Source organism: Mesitornis unicolor, unplaced genomic scaffold, assembly GCF_000695765.1.
Source record: "Mesitornis unicolor isolate BGI_N332 unplaced genomic scaffold, ASM69576v1 scaffold3595, whole genome shotgun sequence".
In the NCBI taxonomy this organism is placed as follows: domain Eukaryota; kingdom Metazoa; phylum Chordata; class Aves; order Mesitornithiformes; family Mesitornithidae; genus Mesitornis; species Mesitornis unicolor.
This window is the reverse complement of record NW_010184638.1, coordinates 26,353-35,136: the sequence shown is the minus strand read 5'-3', so window position 1 is coordinate 35,136 and position 8,784 is coordinate 26,353.

Genomic DNA, 8,784 nt, shown 5'->3' with positions numbered 1-8,784 from the left:
GAGTGCAGTGAAACATTTTAGGTCTCGGAGCAGTTGCAGGACGCTGGAGTCAGAATTCTTGGGTCTATTCACCCTCCCACTAACTTGTTTTATAACCCTGCAGGCATTGCTGGAGTAAAAGTATTTGTTTAACCCATGCTTAGCTTGAGTTTTGCTACTATATATAAATAAAGTACCGCCAGGATGCTAAGCATCTAATGAGGTATGGTATCCAGTTACAGAAGGAACTGTGTTTCCTTTTGATAGATAATTCTCACCAACACAGGAAGAGAAGCAAGATTTGGACAGACAAGAAGTATATTTTACCAGATCAGATGACAGCTGGGAAACAAAAAAATAAATCCTCAAGTATGAGAAGTCACACTGGTCAGAAAAAGATCTACCAAGCATGAGCATGTGTGCTTTCCAGCTGCCTCAGCTGATCACATTGAAGGTGTAATCTCCCCCTACAAACTTCTTACCCTATGGAACCTGTGGGAAACTCTTCACAGCTTACGCAAAACTACTACAAATAGTTTAGTTTCCTGCACTGGCAATGCTGCTGCTTGCACAGCCTACAACACAGCATGCCTGTCTACCACCAGTATCCAAACAGCATGTTTTTATAGAGGACATAAATGAAGATATGCATTGACAGAAAACAAAAGTGCAGCAAAACATCTTTATCTTACACTGCAGAAATGAGAGGTTTTATGCAAAATGCAGAGGGGAATACTGAACATCCCTCCCCACACACACATAATTTATAACTGCAGAGGGAAAACTTTCTCTAACAAGTAGTATTTTTTTTGATGATCAGTCTGAATGAATTAGGACATACATATGTTGTTAGCTGATGGCTAACAAGATACAGGTGGTCTTTCATCACAAGGGTAATTGGTCTCTGCAGCAATGACTAATACAGCAAAGTTGTCACAGTTGTCTTCCCCTTCCCAGTATTATTTCTTTCCAACTCTAATAAGCAATATTCCTGTCTTGTACAAACAGTTACAGCGGGAATGGTTTGTCCAACATTGACAATAGGACTGTACAGAAAATATCAGGGGAAAAGGTAAGCAGAGGGAGACAGAGAAGAAAGAACTGGTGCACAGTACATCTTGCTCTTTTACCTGTTGGAACTCTTGAATTTCCACTATTGCTTTATTCTGCTGCTTTTGGCCAGATCCTGTACCTTGCAATAGAGGCAGTTTTGTTTAGTGGCAGTGAAGTGTTCTGAGGTATTAAGTCAAAGAGCAATATGACCTCTTGTTAGCATCCATCTGAGAAACTATTTAAATCCTCACATTTTAATTGGTTAATAAAGGACCAAATTTGGATTGCCTCCTCCAGACAAAATCCCTATTATTGAAATCAAAAGGGGACTTAGTGAGAACAGGCCTCCCTTTAAGGAAAAGCCAAATACTTCATTAGCAACACAGTTAATGAAACAGCTGTACCTTGGCAAAAAGAAATCTGCAAAAAGAGTCTCCAAGTGCTTTCAAAAGACCAAAGTTTGAAGGAGCAATTTGGGGACCAAACCCTAAACTTGGATAAAGCAAAGCCAAAATGATTTGTCCAAAGCCAAGGGGAAAGCTCCTGTGGGATAACCCCATACCAACCATCAGAGGCCTTCAGCAGCCTTGCATCCCTTCTCTGGCATCCCCAGCTTTGCCCTGGGCCTCACAAAACAGAGACTATTGGGCCACCTCACAGTTCTGATTCATGCCACAGCTGTTCCTCAGCTGTTAACACCATTAACTTTTAATTACTCAGGTTCACACACTGAAACTGTCACATTGGTCAGGCAGCTGTTGGACATCTCATGCCAGTTACACTGGCAGCCTTGAGGAAAGTCTCATCCAGGGCTTGATCTACCATCACTCCTTGATATCCCTCCCAGCCTCTGGGAAAAGCTCATCCTGCCTCATTCCCCACAGCCCTGAAGGATCTGCTATATCCAGGAGCAGCAAAGCAATCATGATAAAACACAACTTAATGGCAGCTTTGGCAGTTGGGTGCTGCCAGGCCCCATGTGTCAACAGACCATTGTCAGACCCGAATCTTTGTGCTGAGGCACGGCTTTGGACTTCACAAAAACAAACACTCTTAGGAGGTTACTCAGATAGCACCTATCTGGCACCCAAAGGGTGTGAACGCCAGCAGGCCTGACAGCTAGGTCAAACCTGCAGCAACCTCTCCAAAAGGGAAAAGTAAATTGGTTGAGAACCTCACCCAGCAACAGAATAGGCAGTTGTGAAGGAGTGAAAGCAGGAGCTTTTATGAGGGGTTTTTTTAAAGAGTTTTGCATTCTCCTATACACTGATATAAGCACCTTGTCCTGCAGATAGCCAAGTCACAGCCAGCCATAGGCAGAGAGGTATGTAGCCAGGCCGGGCAGCTTTCCTTGCAGCTTACAACATGGCAGATACCACCAAGAGCATCAGCAACAGGGGTCTGAAGCCCTCCTGGCACTGGGTAGTAAATAAGCTTTAAGGCAGCGATTATCTTTTAACACTACTTTAGGTCACTGCCCTTTTTATTGCAAGGTTACAGTGGTACAGCAAAATTCAGGAAAGCCGTCTCTTGCTCACTTGTTTGCAGATGAGTGGGATAATAACTTCTGACAAGTCCTAAAATATCCTCGATACCAAATTATTTGTTTCAGTCAGAAAAGAGGACAACACAACCCTCAGTACTGGACAACAAAACTTTCACCACTGCTTTGGGGCCAGTGACCTGCTTTGTCCTGGCAAAAAGGGCAGATCTTGTGCCTTGTCCCACCATGGGAAAGCATATGCCAAATACAGCTCCAAACATCTTCAGTGCCAGCCAGTAAACTGGGACAAAAAACATCTGGAGGCTCCTCATGTGCAATGAGCTGAGGAGTCTTGGTTGAATTCTCAGAAGGACCAAGGCTGATGGCATGAACCAGCTCATTCCCGCTTACGCCATCAAGGAGGTATGATACAGCCTTCAGCTCTTGACATGGTCAATTCAGCACCTTCCAATCTATGTAATTAATGTTACGACCCTTAGTACTAATATGTACTGTCCTCTGCATGTCTGCCATTTAAAATGACAAGGACACTGCTTTAAAAAGAGATTGATCCAGGAACAATGTACCTCACTAGGCTCTCCCAGTGTTTTAAATACACTACAGAAAGAAACCAACACCCTCAAAAAGTGAAATTATTTTTGCAACACACACAAGTCAGCAAATCTGAATTAAGCCAAAAATCAGCTGCAGAATACACAGAGTACAGAGTAACATGGAAACAGCTCCCACCCTCAATATGCTCTCACACAAAGTCATTTGTGTTGGACTCAAGCTTTATTTACTCAGCTCATAACCAAAAAAGCTATTAGCAGAACGTTAAGGTAACTGGAGCAATTGCTGTAAAATAATGGAGCCCATAGCAGTTACGACTTTGTACATATATATGTTTAATTGAATAAATACATTCATTCAGCTACCTCCTTTCACAGCTCAGCTTTCCTGCCTGCAGTGAGGAAGGTTATTTCCATTAATTGATTATTGTTACTGCTCTAATACACCCTACATACTTGTTTATGTTTCCATTTAATTTTCCAGGATATTACCACTGGAACTGTAAAAGGGACATGTGTAACCAAGCCAGCCCTGCTGACACACAGCAAATGAGAACACACATCTCTCCCCAAAGGAGAATCATTATAAAAGGCTGCAGGTTATCAATGGATCAGTGGGTTAGGCCAACGTAGTTAATACCAATGTATCCGCATGAAACCATGCGATTTAATCTGATCACAGTTAGTCCACAGGGAAGACAACCCAGTGAATCTGATGCAAAGACACCTTTCAATAGCAAACAGGCATCTCAGCACTACACCGCCAACCAGCCCTTCTTCCAGTTTAGTGTTAATATTGTGTCTTTCTCAACCCCTTGGAGACTGTGGCAGAAAGGAAAGGCTCTTCAAATCACCTGTAGGAAGACGCATTTACTGAACAAAACAACTACAAAATTCCATCAAGTCTTTAGGCTAAAAATATTACAAAGCTATAAAACCGCATATACCAGCACAGAGAAAAGCAAATCTCTGGAATAAGTGCTCACATTCCATAAGCATATGTGCCCACACAATGGTAGACTAACTCACCAAGCAGCTTGTGGGTACTGAGTGGGCACACAAAGGTAATACAACAAATAGGAAAAGTCTGCTAAGATCCACTATAAAAGACCTAGTAGAAGCAGGCTTTAAAAGGAAAAGGGTCAAGGAAAGCACAAGGCTTGGCAGAGCCTTACATGGGTGAGCTTGAAGAAGCATGTTCCAGCAAGGAGGGCAAATGTGAATTAAGTACCCATGTTGCTTGCAGACCACAAATGAGCACAGACGAAAGGACTGTGGCCAAGTGGGAAAGGCTGTGAGGAGTAAAAGGGATAAGCAGACAGCATGGGCAGAGCTGTGCAGACCTCTTAAGTGGATCCTAAAGACTTTCCAATCAATATGCATCAATGGAAGGCCTCAAGATGCTGGGGATATGACCTGTGCGATATAAACCAAAAGTTATTCTGCTTGCTATGATTTAGAAATGCAGGTTTAAACACACACCTCAAGAAATTTTGGAGAAATTCAGAAAGGGCAAGACTAAGCAAAATGTATTTCTCCTCCATGCAAGAGGCTTTGCAGCAGTCACAGAAACAAAACTAGCAAGCAGCCACTGGAAAGCTGAGTGATTTTCTTTACAGGGGAAAAGAAAAAAATAATCAGAGAATGAAAAAATATTCTACAGAATTGAGAAAGGACAGCATCAATGCCCATCTCAACACATTTTTGTGGGTACCCACAGTCCTTGCCATCCTTACACAGAACCTATCATGCTATAGATGTCAAGCTATGTAAAGAAGAGAATGGATTTCCAGCCTGAAAGCCAAACATCTGCAAAATCTGCTCTTTCAGCTCCAAAATATTAATGTTTCTCAGAAATGCATGGTGTCCTCCAGGACACAGAATTCTAAAAGCTTCAAAAAAAAGGAGACATTTGCTATTATAAAAGGTGCTGTCACTGACTGTCCATTCTACAGTCCTTCAAATGTCATATAAGTTACATACAAGAATACTGGTTAGACAACAGAGGTACATCTTGCAGGGAGTTGGGGTTTCCAACTCCAATTTCTATGGCTTTTTCTTTAATGGTATTGAACACATTTTCATTTTTGTTTATAGGATCAGAAAGCCCATTTCCTCCTTTAAGAGCTTTTTTGTATTTATTGATGAATGCTAATATACATAATATCAGATACACAGTAGATGAACAGTTTCAGAATTCCCTGCAACTGCTTAGCTTACCAACACGAGCTTCCTAATAGAAACCTAAGTATTATTTTTTGTATTACCACATACAAAACCTTGACTCAAACACTGATGATTTCAGCATCTTATGCTGATAACTTGCTATTAACTCACCACCATAGATACTCACTCTCAGATTTAATTCTTGTCAGTCAAAAAAATGCTTCTGTTTCTCCAAAACACAATGGCTGCTGTCATTTTGACTGACGTAAGCTACCATAAGTGATTTTTCAAATGGACAAATTTATCCCTGGAGACAGCAAGATCCCAACTAGGGCATGTTTGTCTTCCTCTGCAGCAAATCTTGAGTTGGTGCTTAAAGCAAGCAAGAACGTGCCAGAAGTGAGAGTGAGCATTTCTCTGTGACTGTCATTGCAAAATAGAAAGTGCTCGCACACTTCCCATGCAAAATAACCGCTCATCATTGCAAAGGTCAGAGGCAGCAGTGACAATGTAGGGTCCTGTCCCTCTTACTGGTATAGTCCCATCTGAGCAGATGTGGACAGAGAACAGCATCCTGTCAAGTTCTCTTCTTACACAAAGGGTAACAACTGGAACAACCATATAATAAACTGAAATACTCACAGAAAAGGCCACACAGAAGCTGGGAGGTGAGACAGAAGCAAGCAGCTAAACAGACACATGCAGCAGCACTGAGTTTTCTATTTCTCCATTCTTCCCCCCTGCCACAAAGCAGGCCAAGAACAGCTCTACTCCCTTGAGCACACTACACTCAGGCACACCCTTGCACCACCAATAACTCAGGAGCACTCATCACTCTTCATCACTTACTTCTCTACTCAAGAATCACCTCTTCTGGGATTTCCATGAAGTCATTCTTTATGCTAGAGCTGTTTCTGCAAGTGGCAGGTCCTGAACGTGTGGGGTATGCATCCATAAAGTTAAACAGAGACAGCTTCAGCAAACTTAAAGACAATCTCCGATGCATTAAAAACCAACACAATATTCTTCTGAATGAGCCTCACAATCTGGCAGAGCTCCCTCCAACATCAACATCAATTTCCTCTATCAACAGGAGACAGAATAATAGCAACTTCCTCTATATAATGCAGCCCTTAATTGTCCCACATCAAATACTGGCTCCCAGAGGCTATTCATTTGGCTCTATAGGTAACCACGTCTTAGTCAAGATGCAACAGCTTTTATCATCAGATGTTAAATGCTGCAGGAAACCCGGAAGACACATATAGAGACTGCTAATAATGTTAATCCACCACATCACTGCACTGGCTCTAACTGAACACGCAAACCACTGCTGAGAGCAACGTAAGTACTCCAGTGACCAGAAAACACTTGCAAGCTCTTGCTCATCTGAGAGGCAGCAAATCCATACAACTACTGTCAGATCAGGTTTTTCCCTCCACGTGTCAACTCCACGCTGCCTCTAATCCCCCTGCTAATGACAAAGTCTTCATTGATTTCAACAGAACTCAGCAAGACCCAGCAGAAGATGAACTAAAGAGGGAAATGTCAAGTGAGTCATTAGCGGGTAGAAAAAGGAACTGTGTAGTAAGTAGTCTTCAACATACTTTTCCTCCTTTAAAATAAATGATGCCACAAATTGAGGGAATCCTTTGACATTAGCAAAGCTGCAGCAATACTGAGCCCTGCACAGTCTGCAGGAGTGAGGAATTCCTCCACTCCAACAGTTTAGTTATGCCAAATGCCAGTATATACACAGGTAAAGTTAACCTGCTTGTTTAGAACTCTCTAGATGTGAGTTCAGATCTTAAATACAAGAGCAGACCCAAACAGAGAGAGGGGCAAGCAAACTAGGACCAAAACAGATTTTTCCCAACTTCTAATGGCTAAGAAAATTCTATTATTTTTCTATCTCTTGGCTGCTAGTGCTAATGTTACAACCTTTGTGCTGGGCAGACACTCAAATCCCGAAACAGGAGGAGAATGTATTTCCCATCAGCTGCAGGAGCAGGCACAGTCCCACTGTCTTTCTAACTATTACGGCACAGATCTGTTTTCTTTTGAACACCCTTTGGTGCTTACTTCCACACATGCATCTTTTTTTATTTGATTTGCCCTCGGTTACCACAACACAGCCCTTTTCCTAGGGCTGGTTACTGCAGCAACAGAATCTGTTTGAGTTTGGTAGCAACACATTGCAGGCATCAAAAAAATGCATGATTAGCTCAAGAAACATGAAACTACATGTCAGCAGCCTATGCCACAGAGATATCTTCCTGTAATATCTTACTCCCGTCTCTCTAATTACGAAACTCTATCAATCCCCACCTTCTTGACAGAGCACAAGCCTGAGCAACCTCTGCTTTCAAAGGATGCAGAAGAGAGCTGCGCTGCCCATCCCTTCAAACTCCATATGGTATTACATCTGCATTCTTCTGCACACATGTATGAGTACTTTTTTTTTTTTTTAAAGAAGCATTGGAGGGGGTTGTGGTTGGAGAAATCTTCCTGTATTGTCATTTCATTGCAAAGAGGCTGCATTAGATAATATATGAAGTTACTCCACTGAACTCTTGTACAACTCAGAAGAATAAAAATCCTCTCAGTGTACTGGGTTATTTCGATCTAATTCACTGCCTTGGGACACAAGAGGGTTTTTATTGCAGCAGGTGAACAATTACTAGTACTTAGCTGTGAGGTGAGAGACTGCTTCTTTCCCCCAGCTACAAAACACCCCAAATGTGGCATACGCATAGTTGATGTTAGCAATATACTGAAGACAGCACAGACTGGTCAATCTGAGTGTTTTTCAGTCACATCCAGCCTTGATGGAAAGTTTGGCCAGACTATTACCGCTGTTATTAATTAGTTTCTATCCTGAGGGAACAACCTATGCCAGATTTGCTCCTAATTTAAACTGAAGGAACTTACCCAAAAATGTTTTATCCGGTCACACACACAGTCCCTACTGAGTGAGCATGCTATTATGAGAAAGCAAACCGATATAAATATAGCACAGTGACAGTACAAGCTCTGCAGTTATTTCCTCTGCAAAACAGAGGAGAATGAAGAGGGTAAGCTGCTCAGCCAGCTTTCTGCTAAGGCGACTGAAAATTGCATTGATGACATCAACAAAAATAATCAGTTAAAGACAGATCTGAGCAAATAATTCTCAAACAACATTTGGAACTCAGGAATTTGACCTGCTCTCAAGTATTCCCAAACCTGAGAAGACATGTAAATTTCTACCAGCTGCTTCTCCATTTATATTCATTCACAGAATTGATTTTTTTCCTCTAATTTTTTCCTGTTAGCTTTTATTTTTACTAGCCAAATTGATTGCAGGTTGATGTAAGAATTAATCATCCCGTATCTGAAAACCTACACGTGATGGATAGGCTGGGACAGAGCAGATATTAAACTTCATTACTGGTATGGCTGATGGGTTGAGAGCGCATACACATGAGCTCTTCTGCAACCCATAATTCAGATGTAGAAAGTCAGATTATGATTTTTGAAACTAAAGCCAAT